Here is a 27,263-nt window from a genome sequence, read left to right as displayed (position 1 = left end):
ATATTTATTTTCCTTACCTTCTTGCGCAACACTGAGTAGTGAATTGTAGTAAGAAATGGCCTCAAGCAATTTTGATTTCTTTGCTGATATGCAAGTTTCAAAGAAAACCAATTAGATTGGAAGGATATTAAAAAAATATGAGCCCTAGTACAATACCATGGTAGTAATTCAGTAATTTACTCCTACTTCTAATTGGCAACTTCCTCATATATCTCCTAATAATATTTATGACCTTCCAATGTTTAAGTCTCATGCAGCCAATCTCATTCGATACGCCTCTATAAATGTGCCTATCAATCTTACCCAACCTATATATTAGATACCTCTCATAAAACCAGAAGATGTCCAATGGGGACTACAACAAGGTTATAAGTATGTGAATCTTGGACTAATACAGTTTGGCATTAACCTTCTTGTGAGACGTGGTTTGAATGTGTCTTTCTTAGCTTGTGTGATTGATTCATGCAATAATCAATTTACTGGTGGCTTGCTAGGTGGTTTTGAGGCCCCTTTGCACAATGGTCCATTTTGGTCATCCATCATCCCATGATACCAAGTTTCGTTAACCAATCCCCATATTAATGAACTACTTCAAGCTTACATCCATTTTTTGGCTTTAATATGACTGAGCAGTCTAATATTACCCAGTTACATTCCACTGTTTATTTACGATTTGTCTCGACAACTCTGCTAGCACTCAATCCTTAGCTTACTTAGAAATCCACAATAGAAGGAGTCGTAGTTGGACCTGGTAATGTCACTCCTATCATAATAGGGTTTTCTCAATTAAAAATCCCTGATGAGTGGATTGCAGAATACCATCCATTGTCTCAAATGTATTTTCCAACTCTAGAACCTAAAAGATTGTCTATTTCTGAGTCGAATAGAGGACCAGTCATTAGACTAAGGAATGAAACCACATTACCCAAAAGCCCTATTAGAATTCACTCTCTCAAAAGTCATGATACTTCAAACCTTAGTATGCATATGGAAAAACACAAATATGAATTATCATCTCAATGCAAATTCTGTATTGCCTCTAGAAGTTTAAGTTCAGATCAAAAAATTCAAGTCTTTCACAGACCTTGATCCACCTTGACAGAGGAACATTTGGGCCAACATACAGAATGTCGGGAATTTTTACAGATTGCCTCTCTGAGAGATATTAAGTTCATGAGATACACACTGCCTAGAGAAAGGGCAGGGGAAAATTTAGAAAAGCTTCTACTCCCACAAGGAGGCTTGCTCCTGGAAATTTTGTACAAAAATTCAAAGATAGGAATGTTGTAGTTGATGTGGATTTCCTACATTATAGGAAAGTGACAGATGAGAAGCCCCAAGAGATTATAAGGCTTCAGAACTACAAAAATTATCAGCTAACATGTGTAGCACAAAATTTAGATGAGCTATCACAAGAAGTGCTGAAAGTACAGTCCCATGTGTCAGGACTCCATTCTAGTTTAGATGATTTGAGTCAAAAAGCTTCTGAGCATTTTGATATGTTAAAATATGTAAATATGAAGTTAGAGAAAATTATTGAAGTAGTAGTAGATTTAAGAAAATCTCGAGTTAAAATAAGCATTTATTACAGCGGACGTTTAGTGAGACATTCCAGCTAGAAGAAAAGAACCCTAAAAAGAAAAATACTCCACTACTGCTCAAAACATAACAACTACAGTGATGTAAAAACACATCTATACCAACCAGAAACAAGAAGTCTCTCGTCACAACCATGAGGTTGGAAATGACATCCAGTCTCCCCCTAAGCTTCCCCTTATCTAGACAGTATAATTTTCAATCTTCTGTTGTCTAGTCTCCAAACCTCAAGACCCCTCGTACAGTTTTGAGTCCTAACTTGCAAGGATTATTCAAGGGTTCCATTGGCCCAAGTCCAATTCAAGAACTCCTCACGAACAATAATATTCTACTCACTAGAATAACGTCTTGTGTCAGGTTGTGGTTTCCTCTTCTTAAGTTGTGGTTTCCTCTTCTTTCTCTCTCTCCTTCCTCAGGCTCCTTTCTCCTCCAAAAAAGAATATGCCTTCCTGGAACTACCCTATTTGAAGGAAAAAGACTTAACTGACCTAACTTTCTCAAGCATTTTCTTTATTCAATTATATATATTAAGAACTTTCTTTTAATATTTGAGAATTTGACCAAGTCTGATATACTACATCTATTTGGTCTTCCACATAGACCATAGATAGTTGCCAGAGTTCATAAAAGAAATAATAATGTTAAAATTATAACATGAATTCATGAAAATTTTACAGGTGTCACATTTACTATAAATATTTCAATAAAATACAATGATTTTTGTGTATGCATGCAAAGTTTGAGTAAAAATAATTATTTGTTCATCATTGTTAAATTAAACGTAATTAAATTTATTTAATTATTTGTATTTTATAAATAAAAATTTATACTTATTTGTCTATCATAAGAAAAATATTGTATTCTTTTTTTTAAATGTATTTTTGAATATTATACAACTCAAATTTCTTATTCTAACAAATTTTTAGATTTCACAAATTAACTAGAAAATATGTGGAGAAAAGAACAAGAATTTAGAAAAAATAAAATACGACTATATATCTAACACAACTCAATAAATAACATAAAAGTAATATGATTTAAATATATAAATAAATAACATATATTTTTAATTATTTTATATATAACTAATATAAAAAAAATTACTCAAAATAGATATTGAAATATTTTTTTTATTTAATAATTTTGATTTTGATATTATGATGAAATATATATTAAGAAGAAAGAGATTGCACATATTTTTGTTTTAACATACCAATGTAATTTTGCCCCAAAAAAATGATGATACTAAATTTTATTTCAATTTTTTTATTGAGTTTATTTATATGAGAAAATCATTTTTTTATTACTTAAATTAAACAATTAAATTAAAGCAAAGTATTATAATTATAATGATTATAGTGACACATTTTAATTTTATTAAAAAAAATTATGTGTGTCTTTTCATATGACTAGCATGGAAAACGTGTGGTTTGAGTAGGCACAACAGAGGGGCATCTAAGATCTCAAAATCATGGCCATGGATGGATTTTTGGATGGATTTTTTTCAAAGAGTTTCAAAACAATGACCTTCCACCATAGATTACCTTAATAGAACAACATGTCACCATTTACTCTATGCCCCCTATCAAAAATGAAATATTTTTATAAATAAAAACATAAATAACTTTTAAATCTAAGCTTTCAAAATCATGGCCATAGCTGGATTTTTGGATGGAATTTTTTCAGAGAGTTTCAAACCAATGACATTTTCACCATAGAGTGCCTTAATAGAACAACATGTCACCATTTACTCTATGCCCCTTATCAAAAATGAAATATTTTTATAAATAAAAATATAAATAACTTTAAATGTGTACTTATAATCATTATATATTTGAGTTATAAAATGATTAAACATTATTATAAAAATATGTAGGGTCAGGTATGAGAATACTTACGATGAGCATAGATTCATCTTAACTTCAGATCAAAGCTTTTGAGGTGCAAACTTCTTTTTTGAGTGCAAAACTTGAGAAAAATCTTGCACCTCTAGAGATTTGATCTCTTTTGACACTTGATATATATAGTGTTAAGATGGATTTACTTTCTATAAATAAAATGTAAAATTAAAATGATCAAGAGTTAAGATGGATCTAGATTGGTTTAGTTTCTATAAATAAAATGTAAAATGTTCATATTTATGTATATGATGTGGAAAAAATTATTATAGTAATTTTCAAAAGATTATCCATCAAAACACAAAAGAAATTACAAATTTTGATTTTACATTTACTTGGAGTCCACACATTTACTTCGAGTCTTTCCCCCTTTAAATAGGCTATACTCCACATGAATACCATGCCAAATGACACATTTACATTTACTTGGAGTCCACACATTTACTTCGAGTCTTTCCCCCTTTAAATAGGCTATATTCCACATGAATACCATGGGTCAATACCATAGTTTCTCATAAACATGGAGCTCAAAAATCACCACTAACTTGACTAAGTCAACCTAAACTACTCAACAAAAATCAATTAAAATTTGTATAAATTTAAAAGTGAATTAATAAAATTTATATAAATTTAAAAGTGATATAAATTTGAAAATAAGAAATTGGAGGTGATATAGATTTCCCAAAAGTGTAACTAATTATTATTTTTAAATTTTAATCTTAGTGTAATTTTATTTTGAATAACTCTCCTAATTTATTATAATTATTCATTTTAGTTTTATAATTTTAATTATCAAGGTTTGCATTCCTCTCTGTTCTTGGTAGATCCAGAGTTAAGATGGATTTAAGATGGTTGAATTTCCCCCTTTGAATAGTCCATATTCCACATGAATACCATGGGTTCTCATAAACTTAGAACTCAAAAACCACCTATAACAACCCAAATAAAATAAATAAAATAATAATAATAAAGTAGAATTTTTATTTTTATTGTAACGGCTTAGAATGTTTACTTAATATTATATTACATTACAACATCTCTACCATATTGGGCTAGAGCACTTCCTCTCGGTCCAATTACAACATTTCTTTCATATTAAGCTCCAGAGCACTCAATGAAAACATCTTAAATGAGTTATGATAATGGTTATTATAAAAAATATGTTGAATTAATTATTATGTTTTTATCAGTTATGATGGTGGTTTTCATGAAGATTATGTTGAATGATTTTGATCACATTCATCACATTGAAAATGTTTAAACTTTTCAAGCCAGAAAGTGTAGCTCATCCTCAAGACAAAAATTTAGAATGATAATTTTTATGGAAATTATGTTGAACGAATTATGATAAATAGATGACTTAAATATTTTATGAGCTTTAGATTGTTGATGAATGAGTATATTGTGAAGATATTTTTTGAGATAAATTAAAAGTTCAAATTTCCATATAATATTAATTAAAAAAAAAAAAACTAACTTACTCATTTTCCAAAATATAATAAGATGGAAAAAAAATTAATAAACATTAATCATTATCATTCTAACGATTTTTTTTTATTTTTAAAATACACTCTTTTTCACTATTGTCAAAATTGATATATTATAATAATATAATAAATTTAAATTTAAATAAATATAAAATTAATATATCTTCATTATTAAAATTAATATAACTCAACCTTTAAATATTATTATTAAACATATAAATTACTATAATAAATACCAACACTAATCATCGTTTCCATATACAATAAGGAAATCTACATAGTAATTAGTGTCTACTCCATTTTCCTTTTCTTAATCTCCATTGTACTTTTAATTTTAACGTAATTAACTCCACCGCATCTCACAATGAGGGGTTACAACCATAAAATAATAATCAAATTGGGTGTTGATAGTTTTTCAAAATATGATAAGATGAAAAGACAGTTTTAATACGCATCAAACATTTTTTTTATGTTATATGCTATTTTTTTATGTATGGTTTCGTGTAAACATGTTATGTTTTGGAATTTTTGTTTAGCTACATTTTATTTTCTTTTTATTTAAATGAATTAAAATTTTTAAATGGTATATGAATTTAACATTTTAAAATTTTTTAAAGCAATAGAATTGTAGATATTTTACAATGCCGACTTGTAATTCTAAAAAATCTCTAAATTTTTTTAATAAATTAGACTAAAAATATATATCGAAAAACCCTTCAAAACATGAAACACTTAAACTACAACTTTTTCAATACACTATTTCATATTATAAAAACTACATAGGTTTAAGTTAGTATATTATAATAATATAAATAAATAAATAAATATAAGATTGATATATCTTAATTAATAATTGAATTATGAGATTATTAAATATTATTATTAAACGTTTTGAATGAATTATTATAATAAATACCTATACTAATCATTGTTTTTCTTATAATGAAGAGTGTATACTTTCTTTTTTTATTGAAAGGGAAAAAAATGCATAATAATTAATTTCCATTACAAATTAGTGTAATCATACAAATTAAATGGTTGGTAAATATATGTAGGCATCTGCCCATAATTGTAGTTTTTAAGTACGATTTTGTGCTCAAATCTTGATATGTGTTGTTTAAACTCGTCTTTTGACCGCATATATGAATTCATCACCCTCAAAAACCTTTGGACACTTCTATTTTGAAGAGTTCACTTGTCAAACTTGTTATTTCAATAAATCCTGCGGCATTCTAAACAAATTAGATTGGAAACTAAACCGGAAAATCTTTTCAAAATGTAGCTCTTAAAGACTACTCAAATCCATAATACTCATTGAAACACTTCTTTCATCATACATTTAAAGTGTTAAAATATATATTTTTTTAAATCATAAAATTCAAATGCATTATAACTTTATTTAAAACAATAATAATTTTTAAGGCTTCTTATTTAACCTTAAGGTGGATGAGGATCTGTGGACTTCTTTTTATTTTTTTTAAATGAGGGCCTAGATTGATTCTAAGGGAATATGCTCAACATATGCTTAGTCTTAATTCTTATCAATGGCTGTAGTGTATTAAAGAGTTTGTTAGGTTGCATTGAATTTTAATAAATTTAAGAAATTAAATTTGTGCAGGTGACTCAGGCCCACCAATTTCCTAGGATTTGAGATTATTCCAATTCCAATAAGTTCCTCCATGATAAGTTCATCATTATTATTTATAACATTCATTTATACAAAAGCAAATTTAATTTAGTAAAATGGTCCATTATTTATAACATTCATTTATAATTCCTTTTTTTCTTTAGTTAAATTTGACCCATAACCTTTTTGTACATGGTTATTCAAGTAACCATGTGCAGTAATAAGGCATTCTTTGTGTTGCAATAGTTTTTTTAGTTCTAGTTATGAAGCCTTAGGTTATATCAACCACATCAATATTTTTAATATGGTTGTACTAGTTATGATTAATAATTAAAAAGAATTAATATATAAGTTATATATATATATATATTATATATATATATATATATATATATATATATATATATATATATATATATATATATATATATATATATATAAGAAACATTTAACAAGCTTTTAACCATGGAGATTCACTTTGATTTTATTAGACTATTCTTAATATGTAAATAATCTTTGTCCAAAACCATGATTTATCAATACCACATACTCAAAAAACCATAACCCATTTCCCACCACACTTGTTTCAAATGACATTTTTTAAAATAATGAATTTAAATAAAAGGGAAAGAAAGGTATAACTACTTTGGAAATTAATTTTAGCTTTCGATATCTCAGACAAATATTTCAGCCTTCTTTGGTATCAAAGCCAAAGATTTCATTGTAATAGGCAGAGTCTATAACGAGCCAGAAAGCCTTCGACCTCTGGACAATGTTAGCTTTGGCTTTCCCATTTTCAGTCTCATTGATAAATACTCTTACACTCAATCTCTTTATTTATATTGTATCTGTTGTAATATTTTCTATCAGTCAACGAAATTTGTGCCCTTCCATTATGTGAGTTGTCTTTATTATTTGTGTAAGCATTCTGAGCCATATCAACTATCAGTATAGCAAGCGAGATGTGGTTAGTAGCATGAAGACGTTATACGAAATCATGTTACAGCAATGATTGTTGTTGGACCATGTCTCTGGATAATTGAAGCCAAAGAAAGGCGTTGTAGTTCCGAGGGAGTCCCATTCCTCAGGTGCATTGTATTTTACCTTAACGTATTTATTTTCCTTACCTTCTTGTGCAACACTGAGTAGCGAATCGTAGTAAGAAATGGCCTCAAGCAGTTTTGATTTCTATGCTGATATGCAAGCTTTAAAGAAAACCAATTTAGATTGGAAGGATATTAAACAAATATGAGCCCGTGTACAATACCATGGTAGTAATTCAGGAATTTACTCCTACTTCTAACTGGCAGCTTCCTCATATATCTCCTAATAAGATTTATGACCTTTCAATGTTTAAGTCTCGTGCAGCCAATCTCATTCGATATGCCTCTGTAAATGTGCCTATCAATCTTACCCAACCTATGTATCAGATACCTCTCATAAAACTAGAAGATGTCCAATGGGGACTAGAACAAGGTTATAACTATGTGCATCTTGAACTAATACAGTTTGCCATTAACCCTCTTGTCAAACCTGGTTTGAATGTGTCTTTCTTAGCTTCTATGATTGATTCACGTAATAATCAATTTATTGATTCCCTGCTAGGTGGTTTTGAGGCCCCTTTGCACAATGGTGAGTTTGGTCATCCATCATCCCAAGATACCAAATTTCTTTAGCCGATCCCAATATTAATGAGCTACATCAAGCTTACATCCATTTTTTTGGCTTTAATATGACTGAGCAGTCTAATATTGCCCAGTTACATTCTACTACTTGTTTACAATTGTCTCGACAACTATGCCAGCACGTAATTCTCGGCTTACTGAGAGATCCATAGTAGAAAGATTAGTGGTTGGACGTGGTAATGTCACTCCTATCGGAGTAGGGTTCTCTCAATTAAAAATCCCTGATGATTGAACTGCAGAATACCATCCATTGTCTGAAAGGTATTTTCTAACTCCAGAACGTAAAAGATTGTCTATTTCTCAGTTGAGTAGAGGACCAGTCATTAGACTAAGGAATGAAACCACATTACCCAAAAGCCCTATTAGAAGTCGCTCTCTCAAAAGTCATGATACTTCAAACCTCAGTAGGCGTATGGAAAAACACAAATATCAATCATCCTCTCAATGCAAATTCTATATTTCCTCTAGAAGTTCAAGTTCAGATAAAAAATTTCAAGTCTTTCATAGACCTCAGTCCACCTTGAAAGAGGAACATTTGGGCGAACATATAGAATGTCAGGAATTTTTTTAGATTGCCTCTCCGAAAGATATTAAGTTCATGAGATACACACTGCCTAGAGAAAAGGCAGGGGAAGATTTAGAAAAGCTTCTACTCCTAGAAAGGAGGCTTGCTCCTGGCAATTTTGTACAAAAATTCAAAGATGGGAATGTTGTAGCTGATGTGGATTTCCTACATTATAGGAAAGTGATAGATGAGAATCCCCAAGAGATTATAAGGCTTTAAAACTACAAAAATTATCAGCTAACATGTGTAGCACAAAATTTAGATGACCTATCACAAGAAGTGTTGAAAGTACAGTCCCATGTGTCAGGACTCCATTCTAGTTTATATGATTTGAGTCAAAAAGCTTCTGAGCATTTTGATATGTTAAAAGATGTAAATATGAAGTTAGAGAAAATTATGGAAGTAGTAGTAGATTTAAAGCTCAGTCTAGAGAAAGAAAATCATGAGTTAGAAGAAGAACTTACTATAGCAGAAGCTTATAGCTAGACATTCCAGCTAGAAGAAAAGAACCTTGAAAAGAAAAATACTCCACTGTTGCTCAAACAATTCTCTGTACATAATCCCAGAATTTTTCAATTCGAAAATGTTATTTCATTTGCTAGAGAAAAATTGGCTCTAGTCCAATCACAAATCCCAATCTTTGATAGCCACCATAGAAAAAATCAGAAATTAAAATGGTAAAAGAATAGGGAGAAGGACCCAGTAAAAGACCCATAAGTGCAGATAGTGATAGACCAAACCAACCATTTCAATCTACATGGGAAAAGTGGTGTAATGCTAAGCATGGTTCACCTGGCAAAACTCAATATGATCCTTCAAACACTGATGAGCTCCCTACTCTTAGTCGAGCTAACATAGATCAAGATCCAATGGAAAATCTGAACTGCAAATCTAAAAATGAAATCCTCATGGCAATCCATACTTGGAGTGCATGGGCAAGTACTCAAAAGTACATTCACAGAAACAAAGTCTCATGGTAAAAATTAGCTTTAAGGATAACTTAGGGTTTCCAAGGTAACTTAAAATTATGGTGGTCTAGAATGCATGAATTTGATAAGCTCAATATTATGAATAGTGATAATCCAATCGCTCAACTTGTCAAGGCAATTATCCATGAGTTTTTATGGATAAATTATGGTTGATGGCCATCATTATGCAAATATGTTCATCAGCCAAAGACTTTGTGATATAAAAGAACTTCTTGAGCTTTTCTGTACAATGCAATAATTTCTTTATAAGGCAAGAGACCCACAGAACACAACTTATTTGAGAAAATATTTGTCTGCAATGCATGGCAGGATCCCAGACCTTGCTAGGGCCAAATTTGAAGCTGAAAATATAGATACTGAAAATATTTCTCTTGTAGGACTCCATGAACAAATTCTATTTACTCTACAGAAAGAATGCCTCTGAAAGAAGATAGCCAAATCAGTGAAGAAACAACTAAGCTTCAATGCAAGTGTTTGTGATATCTATGCAGAAACCTATCATTTTGGCTGCAAAAGCAAAAAGAAGAACGCTAGCAAAGGACAATGTGGAAGTGATTGCCAATGTCGAAAATGCATGAAGAAAATCCAGCCTAGAAGGTTTTACCCTAGGAGACAAAGGTTTCAGAGACCGAGAAAAGGATATTTCAAGAAAAGGCAAGAAGGCACCCAAAGAGCACAATCAGGAACTTGTTTCATTTGCAAGAAGTCAGGCCACTGGGCAAGCAAATGTCCTTTGAAGGGTAAAACTCATTTCCAAAATAAATTGTTTGACATTTTTTCTAATATTTATGATCCGACTGAATGGGAGCAAGTAGATCAGCCCCCACAAAATGAAGAATATTTTTCAGTCACAAATTCAGATGAGTCCAACCCTCCATCTCCACATCCTAAAGACTCATTTTGCTCTGAATCCTCCTTAGATATTGACTTCATTTCCGGTGTCAAGATGTTTAATTTAGAAAATCCTGCAGACCTTCGCTTTGAAATTGCATCTATACAATCTTGTATTTCCTCTCTCACACCAGGATATTTTGCTATTCGACACCGACTCATGGAACGTCTCTCAACCCTCCAGCACAAACTTGCCAAAATCATGCATCCAAGCATGCTAAATCTTCGTTCCTATTATCCAAGTGACACACCTACCACATTTGCAAAGATTTCCTTTACACCCTCATCGAACATTCCACCAAAGAAGCAGTTTCCCTGCAGGTATACTATAAGGAGAGAAGAACTAAGCTTTCTTCATCAAAGGAAATCCTATGGGTTTAAGAAAGCTACTCCCATCATTGAGAATCTCTCAGACAAAGAAGAAGAATCAGACCAGGTTAGTAAACTGCAAGGAGAAATATTACATCTAGAAACCACCATTAAAGAAAAAAGAGGTTTGGTTAAAGAAATTCTAACGAGTATGAGAGTTGACCAAAAGGATTTGGCCAAAAAATAGAAACAACTTACAGAACTGAAAGATTCAATGATGATAGAAAAATTTGAAGATATGCTCAAAGAAGAAGAAGATCATAACTGGGAGCAGCAAGCATTACAATGTGTTACACAAAATATTGTCACCATGACTATTTGCAGTCAGTATGGGTCTATCATCATTCATACTATCCTCCTTAGCAAGTCTCAAACCTCAACTCTTCATGTCAAGCTTTAAAAATGAGAGAAAGTCTTTGAAAATCAATAAAGCTTTGGTTCCGCACTTTCTCTTACTGTTATCTGCGGTCCCGCACCCCTTGGTCATGTTACCTGCGGACCTGTCTGCTCTGTCTCTAAAGGAGTGGGTGCAGACCCCTGTGAAAGTCAAAAAGGTGCAAGTTTATTCTTAAAAACTCACTTGTGGTTAATTCTGGATGCTTCTAGAAGGAATCTTGACGTGGATGGTTCGCTCCTAGGTGGTTCATGCATCCCATAACTAAAGGAGCTAATCCCTTGATGAGAGGAGCTTATCCCTTTGAAGGAGGGCTTTATCCCTTTGAAGGTGGACCTAGTAACTTCCCTCCATTGCACTATAAATTAAGGCATTGGGCTGGTTGCTAGGGAGGTTAGAAGCTGAACATTTTTGAGGGTAAATGCTGTTGGAATTGAGACTTCCTAGTTAAGCTTGAGAGGAGAGATTACATACCTTTTGGCTTCATTGGGAAGAGAGTGAAACTTGTCAAAGTAGAGGAGATTCTTGCTAGACCCTGGGAGGAGCTTGTACAGCATCAAGGCACCAAGGTTGTAAAGTTTTTCATTGATCAAAGTTAATACAATTAGATTCATTTTTCTCAATAAATTGTCTTATATGGTTTGTTTCATGAATTCCTTGATCATCATGATAAATATGCTTTATTATATTGGCTTTTCAGGTGCTATTTAATGTGTGTGCTTGTTTGTGTTTGCAGATTCTTTACAAGGGAGCTCATTTGGATCAACGGAGCGTGGCTTCCACAAACTTGCACTGGACCCGAGGTAGGCCTAAAACACCTGTTTTCCTTTATTTATAAATTGCATATTTAGAGAAAGATAGAATTTGTTTGGTTTGCTTGTCGCTAGATATCATTAGATACTAGGGAGGTCGGTCTTGTCCGCAAGAACGACTTATCCGGCTGACAAAATGGCGACTCCACTGGGGACTTGAATTTTTGATTTTTTCCTTTGCTTTTACTTTGACTTGAGAAACTGTGTCTTTGTTTCTGGTTTTTGGCTTGATGTGTGTGGGATTGGGTAGGTTCAGTAGATCTTGAATTATTTTTTGTTTTTCGTACTTTTGGAAGAGGACCGCACCCTCTGCTTGTAACACAGTGCGGACATCCCCGCACTTTTGTTTTACACACAGAGCAGTACCGCACCTGGGTATACTGGGGGCCTGCGGACCCTGTCAAAATTTTGAAAAACTTAAAATTTTCTCATTCAGTCAGCTTAGGATTTGTTTATGTGTTTTTAGCCTCTGCCCAGATCTGCACGTATCTTGTCAGGAACTTTTCTTAGGTTAATTCCATTGGCATTAGGGTTTTAGGTGAAATTCCTAGAATTTTTGTGTGTCGGGCTTGATTTTCGTTTGGTCTTGTAGTAACTCAGAGCTTGGAAGCCTTAGAAACCTCAGATCACCTTGGTTTTTGCTGGCCTTCTTATGAGTCTGACCATTTTGTAAAATCTGCCCTTGTTGAGGAATCCATCTTGTTTTTCTCTTTGCGAAACTTCGAAAGAACTTGTGTTGAAAGTTTTGGATTTCATTTTTAGAAAAGAAAACAAAAGCTTGTTGTTTTTTGATTGATTTGTGATTCTGGACAAATTAGTCCTTAGTTTGCTCATAACTAAGTAAAACATCCTTGAAAAGAAATCTTGTAAGCTTTTACTTCAAATAGTTTTTTAGAATTTATAGATCTCAAGGTTAGATTTTTCAATAGTTTTGAGTGTTTAAAAAAATAATAATAATAATAACAATAATAATAATTAAAAAAAAAAATTCTCTTTTGAGAAAGTGTGCTTTTGTAGTATTTGAGTGTTTGAAAAGAAAGGGAAATTTTCGTGAGCATAACTAGTTGTCTCGTTTTGAGTGTATTGGAAAAGACAAAAAGTTCTTCTTTTTATTTGTTTGTTAAGGAAAGATTTGTTTTTACAAGAATTTGCATTCTCAACTCTTTCTCTAGCTAGAAATTCATTGAAGAAAAAGGATTGTTTTTCATCTTAAGTGCATTTTTAGTGATTTGGAGTCGAGTCTTCACACCATAAAGTTTCATCTCCGCACCTTTTGACTTAAGAAAAAACCAATAAAAATAATGCTTAAAGTAAAATCTATCTAGCAATCTTTTTATTTCTAGGGCTCTTTATCACCAACATAGCTTAGGCTAGTATCTTGGAGTAGGGAGTAATTAACTCTCCAAGATAGTAAAACAAACAAGTAGCTGTATCTTGCGGTAGGAGATAAATTCCAATTGTTACATCTATGCTTTGGGAAGCTCCTCTTATAGGAGTCAAGCATGAGATCGTGTCCGAACCAGTGGGGTAATCAATCCTTCCTCATTGGGAATGATACTAGATATACACATATTAAAAATGGTAAACCTCGGATTAACCATTGTCGAGGAGCCTAGGGTCACTTGTTGGTAAACCTTGGATTATGTCAAGGAGCCTTCAAGGGGATTGAGCTTGTTACTCTGCCCTTGCGTGTGTATCAGATCACAGACTGTTCCCCCAAGTATATTTGTTTCCGTTGGTAACCATAGTGACCATATTCTATAGGATTCTTTCCTAAGGTGACGGTGGAGGGAAGATCCCACTGTACCTGGAGCAGACATCGGCTAGACTCACTTGGATTTTCTGGGGGTTCTCTTCACTCGAGATGGTTTAGTGGAAAAACTTGTGCCAGTCTATTCATTAAGCAAGTTGCCGGGGTAACTGTTCCAACCGCTATTTCTGTATTGAATTCTACGACATTGGATTTCATCACCAACTAGTATTTTCGGTATGGAAAGTTACTGTTTGTGTGTGGTTTGACCTCCTAGATTCTTTAGGCGTGTGATTCAAAATTGTTTGGTTCTTTAGAGACTTTAGGTGGTTTTCTTTGACATCTTTCTTTGTTTGTGTGTGAAGTAGTTAAAATATTTAATCGTGGCTGAATTACCGAGGAAGTCCCATAGACTTCGGGGCCAACCTCCTGAGTTTTCACCGAGCCAGCTTGAAGGGCTTCGAGCCCTTGTAACTCCTAGTGACAGTAGAGTTGGGTCACCTGAAGAAGGAGAGTCTTCTTTGGTTGTACATCCTTATTACCAAGTTCAAGCACCAGAGTATATTTTAGAACCTATTTCTTTTTCCGAAGTTACTGGTAGTTTTTCTTCTACTAGTGATTTAGCCGAGGAACCTGAAATATCTGAATCTGAAACTGAACCTGCTGCTACTCCAACATCAGGATTTGCCTCTCCAACTTCTAGTGGTCCTGGTTCACCTAGGGTAGAAAGAGTAATTACCCAAAATCTTCCTTCTGGACTTATTGCTATTGAAGAACTTGTTATTCCAAAAGAAGGTATACCTATCCCTGAAAATTAACCAGCTATAGAACTTGAGGAGCGTGAATTGATCTTTTACAGTCCACCTAGGAGGGATGCTTGGTATATTTCATTGACCAATTTTTTGGAAAACCCAGGACTAAGTTTTTCACCACCTCACATTCCTTTTCATCCAACACCTAGGGGTTATTATCCTCCGTTAAATATGTTGAGACAGTCATCCATGTTTTCTTAATCTCCAGAAACCTTTTTATATGACGGTCCTTTTGTTCCCTTTGGGTATCATTCACTTACTGGTACCTTTTCAGGAGCATCTCCTCAACCTATTGAACAAGGGTTATTAACTGGTAATAACGGAACTAAGCCGTTGAGTGTAGAAGATATTCTTATGATGTCAGGTACCATTCCAAATCCGCAACCTCAAGGTGGCCAGTTACCGCCTGGGGGCAGCCTCAAGGTCCTCAATTATCGCCTGGGGGGCAACCTCAAGGTACCCAATTACCGCCTAGGGGGCAACCTCAAGGACAGTACATTCCTCAAGGTCAACCCTAGACTCAGTATGTACCTCAAAGTCAACCCCAGTATCAATATGTACCTCAAGGTCAACCCCAGTATCAATATGTGCCTCAAGGTTATCAACCTCAAGGTCAGTACCCAACCCAAGGTTTCCAACCACCTTCTGGTCAATCATTTGTCCAAGGAACTGGAAATGTACCTTTGAATTATCAACCCTACCCTCAACCCGGTTATGGTCCTCAATATGCTCAACCTGCTATGGGTCCATACCCCGAAATGAACTTAGTGTGGGATCCATCTCAATCACAACAGATCTTGCAACCGAATGTGCAGTTGTCATCTCAATCTGGACAACCCTTGGTTTCTGGTTCAACCCAGCAACCTGTCCAGTCTACTATTCAAACTTCTGCACCTTCTGTAGTTTCTCAGCCTGGGCCTAGTTCACCTCGAACTCCGCCTCAAACAACTGCTGCAACATCTGTTCAATCTACCCCACCTACTTCCGGAGTATCTACAGCTTTGGTTTCTACTGTTCCTGTATCAACTCCTCAAGCATCTTTACCTCAGTCTGGACCCACAATTCAAACTTCGGTTCAAATGCCTGTAGGACAACCTGGTCCAAGTACGGTTGTCACAAGTCAACCTCAATTTACTTATCAACCGTACCAGGGACAGTACCAATTCGGTCCTACTGTGCAGCAGCCAGTCTATCAGTATCAACCATACCCTAGATATACATATCAGCAACCTCAACAACCCCAGTACGGTCTGGTTAATCCTGGTTTTCCGGGAGGATATAATATCCCAAATGTAATTCCAATTCCTAGTTATCCTGGATATCCTCCTCCTGGGGCTGGTCTCATGACCCAGGGTTTTAGAGACCCTAATCATCAGTTACCGTTCATTGCAACTTTGGACTTGCCTGATTTGTCGCGCCTTACGAACGATCCAATTAATTATCTTCCGTTTTGGCCGCCAATGCCGAATAAGTTGCCTAGTGATATTCCTAAGTTTGAAGGTAAATCAGGAGAGGATCCGTCGAACCATGTGATGACTTATCACCTCTGGTGTGCGTCTAACTCCATTTCAGATGATTCAATCCGTTTAAGGCTTTTTCAACGCACTCTAATTGGTCTTGCGGCCAAGTGGTACATTGAGTTACCGCGAGCCACTTTTTATAACTTTAGTCAGTTAGCTACTTTGTTTTTAACTCATTTTCAGTTGCCAGTCAGATATGACAATGGCACGGAATTATTAACTTCATTAAAACAGTCAACGTCCACTTACATTTCAGATCACATTCATGAATGGAGACGTCGACGATGTTTAGTGAAAGTTTTTATTCCAGATCAGATCTTAGCAGAATGGTTTGTCAAATATTTATTACCGAAAATCACTGAGGATGTAGCTAAGGCAGGAGTCGTTACTGAAGAGCAAGTAATTGCTTAATCTCAGTACCTTGACTTAGTTTATACGCAGTCAGGTACGTTACACAAGAAAATCCCCGACCTTCCTAAACAAAATAAAATAACTGTAGCTTCTTATGGGTCTCATGCTGTTGATGGTATGGTTGGTACGGTTAATACCAAAAGTAAGAAGAAATCTTCCAAGAATTCTTCTCCTATCATAACTTTACCAGATTCCACGACAGGAGATTCTTCCGCGGAAATTTCCTCCGATATTCATGTTGTAGAGTCATCTACAGCCAAATCAAAATTCGGCGGTAAAAAGAAAGGAAGAAGAAAAATAAAACAGATAAGAATTTGAAAGAGAAACCAAAAAAAATGAAATCTACAGATGAGAAACGCAAACCTCGTTATCCTTGTCTCATTTGTGACGAAGAGAATTTTACAAGAGACTGCCCTCATCGCGCTGAGGTTGCGAAAATCATCAAAGGTTCCCAAACGCCTGCTGTTTTGAAGGATCTTTTTCCTAGTCAAGACAGTAAGATGATAGGTTCTTCCTCAAATGCCTCCGAAGAACCCATAATGATGATGTCCCATGTTAGGATTGCGACACGATCGCAAGATTATGGAAGTAAAAGTCCTGTTGGTGGTAAGGAAGCAGAATATTCTAATTCGAACCCATCAACTTCAACTCTCGGTTCCGATCCACTACTCGAGAAACCTAACCCGAAATCAAACCGCCCGCCAAGGGTATACTTCGAAAGTCAGCTTTCAATCCACATGCGAGAGCGGCTCAGAACTATAACATTGTTGAAGATTTGGCTATTTCACCTTCAGCAATGTCGGCTTTGGAGGTGCTGCAATCATGTCCAGCACAGCGTAAATTGCTATTGTCAGCTATAGGAGCTGTTGACATTCAGGACTCGAACCTTATAATTTTCGATCTAGAAAATAGTACACCTCGCTTACCTCATCAAATGGCTTTCCAGATTCCAGTGTTAGTCAAAAACAGACCTTGTTATAGGACTGTGATTGATGAGGGAGCCTCAACGTGTATTATGTCGATCTAGTGTTGGAGATCGCTTGGTTCTCCTACACTTAATCAATCCCCGACGATTCTAAAGGCCTTTGATGGCCATGGGTTCCATCCTTTTGGCATTCTATAGGATTTACCTATAGGGGTTGAAGGCAAAATTGTTAATCTAGATGTGGAGGTGGTTGATGCCCCTCTAGATTACAACCTTCTCTTGGGTCGTAGTTGGTCTTACGCTATGACAGCTGTTGTTTCATCGGTCTTTTGGCTTATAAAGTTCCCTCATAATGGAAAGATCGTAACTATAGACCAGCTAACTTACTTTTCATCCGACCCAGCCTCTTCTGAAAGTATCCAGCATGTCGGCAAAACAACTATCCCTTATAAGGATGTTGGAGTAGGATTAGTTAAAGATTCTGGTTTACTAGGAACTTTTTCCTTTCCTCCTCCAAACGTATCATCTTCTACTGCAACCATTCATATCATTTCATCAGACACTAATGTTTATGATGATCCTTGGATCGTACCTTCCGAATCTGAGATAGATTCATTTGGTGATGTTATGCCTTTGAGTCCATATGAAATTTCGTATCAGGTCGTACAGTCATTTTCCGACTCTTCTTCAACCGAAATTGACTCAATGAATGTGGTCCATGAAGAATCACTTTCAACATCAAACTCAGATTCAACAACGTTTTCCAAACTTGTTCACACTGATGAGAAAATTCGTGAAATCCTATGTGTTGATGATTTACCATGGGAAGATCTTCATCATAGATATTCATTTTTACCTGAGATTGATAGCTTTGAAAATGAATTTTCATCTATTTTTACGACTGATTATGTCAAGGAACCTCAGAATTCGATGAAAAATCCTAATTCTGAGTTAAATTTGGGAAACATTTCTTGAACTATTCCTATTGACATTTTGGTTAAGCCTGGAATTGTTGAAAACATTCATATAGGTGCCTCTTGTACGGAAAATGAAATTCAAACATATAAGGCCCTATTTCAAGAATTTCGTGACATGTTTGCCTGGTCATATGAGGAAATGCCAGGAATTGACCCAACAATTTTTGTTCATGAAATCAAAACTTACCCAGATGCTAAACCAATCCAGAAATGTTTGCATCAGATCCACCCGCGAAAAGCTGCTACTATTAAGGCAGAAGTTGAAAAATTACTTAAAGCAGGTTTCATTTATCCAATTTCGTTACCGGATTGGGTATCAAATATTGTTCCTGTTAACAAAAAGCAAGGAACAATAAGAATATGTATCGATTATATGGATATTAATCGAGCCTGTCCAAAAGACAATTACCCAACTCCCTATATCGATCAAATCATTGATGATTGTGCTGGCAATGAAATATTCTCCTTCATGGATGGTTTTTCTGGATACAATCAAATAAATATTCTACCTGCTGATCAACCAAAAATGGCTTTCATTTGTCCATGGGGACATTTGCTTATTGCAAATTACCTTTTGGGCTCAAGAATTCCAGGGCAACTTTTCAAAGAGCCATGTCTTATGCGTTTCATGACATCAAGCACATTGTGCAACCCCATCTCGATGATTTACCTGCTCATTCATTACATCGAGCCGATCATCTCATCAATTTACGAGCAATCTTTATGAGGTGTAGGCATTATCGAATTAGGTTGAATCCACACAAGTGTGTTTTCTGTATAGAAACATTTCGGTTATGGGGTTTGTTGTTTCGAAAGCCAGCATTCACGTCGATCCCTCGAAGGTTGAAGCTATTGTCAAATTGCCTCCTCCTTCGAGTCTTCGCCAACTCCAAAGTTTGCAAGGGAAAGCAAACTTTTTACGTCAATTCATTCCTAACTACGCCGAGATCACAAAGGGTTTTACTAGGTTGTTGAAACAGAATACTCCATTCTTTTGGGATGAGATAGCTGACAAATATTTTGATGCACTAAAACACGCGTTGACCCATGCACCGTTATTGCATCTTCCCAACTACAACCAGGACTACTTCTTATATCTCGCTACCTCGCATTCCACCATTGGAATGGTGTTAGTTCAGGAAGATGAATTCGGTAGTGAACATGTGATATATTACCTTAGTTGAACCTTAAATCCAACTGAGCTAAAATATTCACATGTGGAGAAATTGGCATTGGCAGCTGTTCAAGCTGTCCAACGTTTTCGTCATTACATTTTACTATGCAAAACTATAGTAATTTCTGATTGCAACCCTATGATCTATATTTTGACCAAACAATTGCTAGGGGGCAAGTACTCCAAATGGATTGTGATCCTGCAGGAGTTTGACTTGGAATTTGAAAAATCTAAGTCAAAGAAATCTTTAGTTTTTGCGGAGTTGATGTGTGACTTCCCGCGTGCTGACACTGAAACTGTGGCGGAGGAGCCCATTACGGACGAATCCTTGTTTCTAATCAGCACTTTGGATCCATGGTATGGGGATATCATAGTTTATCTCCAAACCCAATCCTTTCGGCCAGAAATTTCAAGATCAGAGTGTCGAAAAATACGGTTCCAGTCCCAACAATTCAAAATTATTAGAGATACACTTTATCGTCGTGGGGCAGACTCTGTTTTCCGATGTTGTTTAACTCATGAGGAAGCTGAAAGGGTTCTAAATGACTGTCACTCTAGAGCGTGTGGCGGTCATATGTCTGGGTTTGCCATAGCCCAAAAGATATTACGCGCTGGCTATTTCTGGTCGTCTTTGTTTAAGACTGTATTAACACGGTCCGAAAATGCCACAACTGCCAAATTTTTGATCGAAAGATGCGCGCTCCACCTGCTCCTCTCCACCCTATAATTGCCATCGGTCCTTTTGCAAAATGGGGTATCGATTTTATTACATGTAACCCTCACTCGGCCGGGGGGCATGCGTATATCATCCTTGCGGTAGATTATTTTACCAAGTGGGCCGAGGTGATGCCTACATTTGAGGCAGACGGCAAAACTGCTGCGATTTTCGTGTTCAATCATATAATTGCTAGGTTTGGTGTTCCACAAGCGATTATCACTGATCATGGGCGTCATTTTCGAAATATTATGATGACTGAACTTACAGACCAACTTGGCCTGCGTCACGATAGTTCAACTCCATATTATCCACAAGCTAATGGTCTGGTTGAAGCCATCAACAAAGTTCTAGTCATCATGATCCAAAAAATCATTGGGATTCATAGGTCAAATTGGCATAACATGTTATTTTCAGCGCTTTGGGCGTATCGAACTTCAGTAAAAACGTCAACCGGTTTCACTCCTTTCCAACTAATTTATGGTTTGGAAGCTGTGTTACCCATTAAATGCGAAATCCCGTCATTGCAAATGGCCATAGAATTACTTCCAGCCACTTCCGAAGAGGAAAAACGTTTGTTGTACTTGGCTCAGCTAGATGAGAATCGACGTGATGTTGCACTAGAAATCGAAGCTCATGCCAAATGTATTAAAGCTCAGTATGATCGAAATGTTACCCCTCGTAATTTTTCGGAAGGAGACCTAGTCTTATTGTACGATCGAGCAAATGATAAATTAGGTGCTGGAAAATTCGTACCCATGTGGCATGGTCCTTACGTTGTTAAGCGAAAGCTGGCAAAAGGGGCCTATGAATTGGTAGACTTTGACGGGGTCTCTTTAGGTAAGCCCAGAAATGGTCTTTACCTGAAGAGATATTATGCTTAAATCTGGGTGTGGAGATTTTTAGTGAGGATAGTTTTCTTTCTAGCTGGTGTGTTTTAGATTAAAAAGTGTGCTTAGCTTAGAGAGTGTTTTCGTCATTATTCCTGCTTATCTTGATTTTACTCTTGATATTGCAAATGTCGACGCCTCTCCAAACATACATTGGTTTTGCTGATGGTGCTTGTCATAATACACGGAACATTTCTTCCATAGCTTGGGTTATCTATTCGCCCTCTGATGAGTTGGTATCTATGCATGGGGTAAGCCTTGGTCAAACAACGAACAACATTGCAGAATATAGTGTAGTGATTGAGTTATTATCTGAATCCATCTCATTTGGGATTCGGAGTTTGATTGTGAGGTTAGATTCTGAACTCATTGTATTACAGCTTAATAGAGTGTATGCCATTAGAAATCCAGTGTTATTGAGATTATTTTTTAGAGTTCGTCTCTTGGAACGTGAATTTGACTATATTGAATATCAACATATTCCAAGATATTTAAATACATTAGCAGATGCAATTGCTTCTCGAATGTTAAGTAGACATTTGCAATAATCATACGAGTAAATTTAAAAACATTCCATAATATGTTTTACAAGATAAGCCGGTAATAGTTATATAACATAGCATAGAAGTGTGTCAAATATACATCGTCTTCGATCATAGGTTGAAAAACACCTTATGATCGGCAAAAATGATAGTAAAAAAAGCAAAAATGTCATATAAGACTACAACAGGCGATCATCCTATCACTGGTGATGATCACGATAAGAAACCACTGTATGGGCCACCCTACAAAGGAACCTCCTGAAAGGTCCTGGGACCCCAATCACATAGTGTTGTAGCCTAAGAGGAATGTCATCTATGCTGGTCTCTGGAATGTCTGTTGTCAAACGCTCTAGATGGTTTTCCAATTCGGCCAAGGTCTCTATAGATTTGTCCTGTGGGGCTGGTGCTGCTGTAGCTAGCTATTTCCTCTCATAGGGCCGGAGAGTGACTGGTCATCATGGACCTACATCTGCATTTGAAACTTTTACTATCAATTTTGGGACGATTTAAAAAAATAAAAATAAAAAAAATTAGAAAATGTTGAAAATGATTTTACCTGAGTCATCCCATTGCTCTCCTAGTGGAAAAGCCATGTCTGGGTCACCACGATAATCCATCCCAGCATAAGGAAAATACTGAATAACAAATACTTGTTTCTCCAACCAATGAAAATACTCAGGAGTAAATCGAACGACTTATGTTCCCTCCTCAGGATGATGGGCCATAACTGCAACCCAACGCATCAGTTTGGGCTCTCGGGGAAGTCCAACTCCAACGGTAAGATGCTGTGGGACCAACATTGGGACCCTCTCTAGACCAAAGCTCACAACTAAAGCACCATATCCAAAGGTCTTCAGTTGTCCGTTCTTTGCTCTAGTCAGTTGGCCTTTTACATTAGCCAACACAGCCTCGCACCAGTTGAAGATGGTGCCTCGAAAGCAGTCTACTGCCATCCGCATTTGGGATCCAGTGGCCACATGTAGTGTTGTGCTTCCGCAGAGCCTGGTAACAGTAAATGCAATCACTTTGAGTTCAGGATGGGAGATGGTTTTGATATCAATCCCTTTGTCTCTAGTTTGGTCGTTACAAAACTCTAGCCGGAGGCTATCGACAGACTGGCCACCTGGCCTAGTCCCGAATAGAGTCAAATGTTCACCTCTCTTAGGCAAACTAGTCAAAAAGTAAATGTCTTCCGGCTCCATTTCGAGCTAGTGGCCACCAATAAAGAAACACTGGTCCTGTATATTCCACCTATCTACCAGCCACTGCAAAAAGTCCGCCTAGGCCCTCATGCCAAGTATGGCCCAGAATTTGTATAAACCGCATGCCTTCAATGCATCAATCGAAGGTTGATGATTAATCGCGGCGAGATCCACATCCTCGTGCTCCCGTTCCCGCTAGTCAAGCATGATGTATACCCTACATTCAATAAAAAGGCGGATTAGAATATTTAAAATCAAAATTTTAGGTGGAATTTGAAAATTTTAGGTTTAAAAACCTTTGCTGCGGGGATTTCACCCTCTATGTTAGAGAGAGTACGTAGGTCCGCACTCTGCCTTCACGGTAGGTGCGGGCCCCTGACCTTTTTCCCTTTATGAAAAAGTCAGGGTCCGCAAGTTTCCTATGCTATCCCTGCGGACCCCCGCGCGCGGGTTTTTAACCTAAAAATTTCCTAAAAAACAAAATAAAAGCCTAAAAACAAATTTCAAATGGATGAAATGAAAGATTATGATGATGTGAATTACCTGGAGGTGACGGTGTTCAATTCCAACGAACGGATTTTCCGCAATCTTCAAGGGAAGTTTCTGACCAAAAGCTCTCTTTTCTCACTCTGAAGTCAAACAGTAAAAATGAATTTACAAAAGCCCTTTTTATAAGCTTTTTTGAATAAATGAATTTTTAATTTGTTTATTTTTCACTTTAAAGAGGTAACTTTTGAAGCATTTTTATCTATTTTAAACAGGTATGAGTAATGTTTGAGTTTTTATGCAGAATAACGAATATTTTAGGAAAAATTGATCATTTTTGACAAAAAACATTAGAGTCACCTTTAAGCTCTTTTTTGACTCCTAAAATATGAAAAGATTGCCGAGTTTTTCTTTTTAAGCTCGTTAAAACGGAATTAAAAAGACGGTCCACTTACAGCTCTTTTCTGACTGTAAAAACATGAAAAGATTGCCGGGTTTTTTTCGTTTCAAATTTGATATTGGTTAGAAAACGACGTGTCGTTGATCGCTTTTTTACTTTTTCGGATCAGAGACACTAATTATGAAAAGTACTCCTTGGTCATAATGATCAAGCGATTCTCTCAAGTATTATTTTATACTTTTTCGGGCTTGGGAGACACAAATTTATGAAAAAGGACAACCATGGAGTTTTCTTAAGTTTTTTCAGACTCTCTAAAAATGAAAAACGCCGAGTTTCTCCTATACTGGACTCATTAAAATTTAACAGTAAAGGACCTGTTCAATTACAAACAGGAACGGACCACTCCTTATTAGGGTTCGAATTTAAACTAAGTTGGACTCATCCGAAGGATGAGCTTATAATCAAGCAAATGTTATCCTCCTCAAGCTTGTTAAAAACAAAGAGGTACTTGCCAGAAATGGTGGGGAAAAAGAGAGAAAAATGAACTTGTTTGTCATACTTTGTGTCTCATAAAAAACATTTAACCACTCTTGAACACGACACTTTTTATTCACCTAGGTTGGGAAATCCTTTGCCTAACAGTTGATCAAACCATATTGAAAGTATTCAGCTGGTTTCTGGGTATTAATTTTGGGTCAATTGTCACCAAACTATGTGATGTATCGTTATGTGTTCAAGAGATCAGTGCAAATAAACCATTCATCTGCAAAATATCTGTCATCCATCTTGACCATCCCTGAGTCAGTCCTTGCAACTATTTTTCTTCAAACTTGATCTATGATTTCATGTTGTGAGCTTTCCTACGACGGATTGCTTTCTATCGACTTCAGCTCATTATCTAGAAAGATGATCTAGAAATCATCAGTACCTTGGGATCTGCATGCCTCAATGGCAGGTTTCTCGCCTTCGACGATAGGTTACATGATTGACCTTCGATCAAAGGATTATGTGACATGTTCGACATCAACACATATATTCACATATCATGGATTGTACTGAGTACTTTGAGAGCTATTGACATTACTGGTGGTTTCTCTCACACTTGTTAACGGTTTACATCATTGAATGGTAATCAAGTGGTTTCTACCATGTTCGACTTCGACACATTCATTCACATGGATAGAATCGTACTTTTTCGGGAAGTAGAAATCAAGACCCTGGATCTAGTTTCTACCATCCAGGCTGCTAGAAATTTTGTATTCATTATCTAGTAGACTATTCATAAGCAGATGGCTACGTCCATACTGTGTCTACCTGTGTCTATACTTGTGATGTATTACAAGATCATTCCTATATCATAGCAGTAGTTAGTTTTCTAGTCAGTTTTGATCTGAGTTTGGGAATGCCTACCTCAGCGATGATATGATCACATATATATATTTTGTATTGAATGTTTTTACAGGTTCCAACCGGGCTCTCCAGAAGATGATCCTTGAAATGATAAAGTAATTCACTCTTATTAGATGATAAATGAAATCCTCATCTACTATAGACTTCGCACTTTAGGGGGCAATCTGTTACACAAAATATTGTCACCATGACTATTTGCAGTCAGTATGGGTCTATCATCATTCATATTGTCCTCCTTAGCAAGTCTCACACCTCAGCTCTTCATGTCAAGCTTTAAAAATGAGAGAAAGTCTTTGAAAATCAATAAAGCTCTGGTTCTGCACTTTATCTTACTGTTACCTGCGGTCCCGCACCCCTTGGTCATGTTACCTGCGGACCTGCCCGCTTTGTCTCTAAAGGAGTGGGTGCAGACCCCTGTGAAAGTAAAAAAGGCGCAAATTTATTCTTAAAAACTCACTTGTGGTTAATTCTGTATGTTTCTATAAGGAATCTTAACGTGGATGGTTCGCTCCTAGGTGGTTCATGCATCCCATAACTAAAGGACCTAATCCCTTGATGAGAGGAGCTTATCCCTTTGAATGAGGGCTTTATCCCTTTGAAGGTGGACCTAGTAACTTCCATCCATTGCACTATAAATTAAGGCATTGGGCTGGTTGCTAGGGAGGTTAGAAGCTAAACATTTTTGAGGGTAAATGCTGTTGGAATTGAGACTTCCTAGTTAAGCTTGAGAGGAGAGATTACATACCTTTTGGCTTCTTTGGGAAGAGAGTGAAACTTGTCAAAGTAGAGGAGATTCTTGCTGGACCCTGGGAGGAGCTTGTACAGCATCAAGGCACCAAGGTTGTAAAGTTCTTCTTTGATCAAAGTTAATACAATCAGATTCATTTTTCTCAATAAATTGTCTTATATGGTTTGTTTCATGAATTCCTTGATCATCATGATAAATATGCTTTATTAAATTGGCTTTTCAGGTGCTATTTAATGTGTGTGCTTGTTTGTGTTTGCAGATTCTTTACAAGGGAGCTCACTTGGATCAACGGAGCGTGGCTTCCACAAACTTGCACTGGACCTGAGGTAGGGCTAAAACACCTGTTTTCCTTTATTTATAAATTGCATATTTAGAGAAAGATAGAATTTGTTTGGTTTGCTTGTCGATAGATATCATTAGATACTAGGGAGGTTGGTCTTGTCCGCAAGAACGACTTATCTGGCTGACACAATGCATACCAGAAGATCACCAGCCAGAACCACGTGCATCTATTCTCCACATGAAGGGATTTAAAGATAGGATTGTTATTAGAATAGATATCAAAGTAAGTGGTTATAAAAAATATTCTCTAGATTCACAATTAGACACAGGAGCTATGAATTCCTGTGCAAAACATAGTTCCATTCTTGAATATTATTGGAAACCCACAAACTAGCAGTTTAGTGCTGTAAATAAGACTTTAATGACTATCAGAGCTATGGCTCCTGATTTCTTGATTATTCTTAATGGAATTCCTACTTCTGTAAATTTGTACAATTTTGATACAGGTAGTGATATTTTGTTGGGACAATATTTTGTAAGGAGTGTTGGGATATTCCGACACATAGGAAATAGTTAAGTATAACTTGGTCTAGTATAGAGTTAGGTAAAGTGTGTTTCTTTACTATGTACATTTTGTAACTTACAACCCGACGGTCACGATATGTAGTGATCCAACGGTTCATTCTCTCCTCGGTATTACCGACAC

The sequence above is a fragment of the Pinus tabuliformis genome, chromosome 1_2, assembly GCF_031772625.1.
Source record: "Pinus tabuliformis cultivar Carrire ecotype Pingquan chromosome 1_2, CPIR1, whole genome shotgun sequence".
Lineage (NCBI taxonomy): Eukaryota > Viridiplantae > Streptophyta > Pinopsida > Pinales > Pinaceae > Pinus > Pinus tabuliformis.
Note: the sequence above shows the minus strand (reverse complement) of the source record.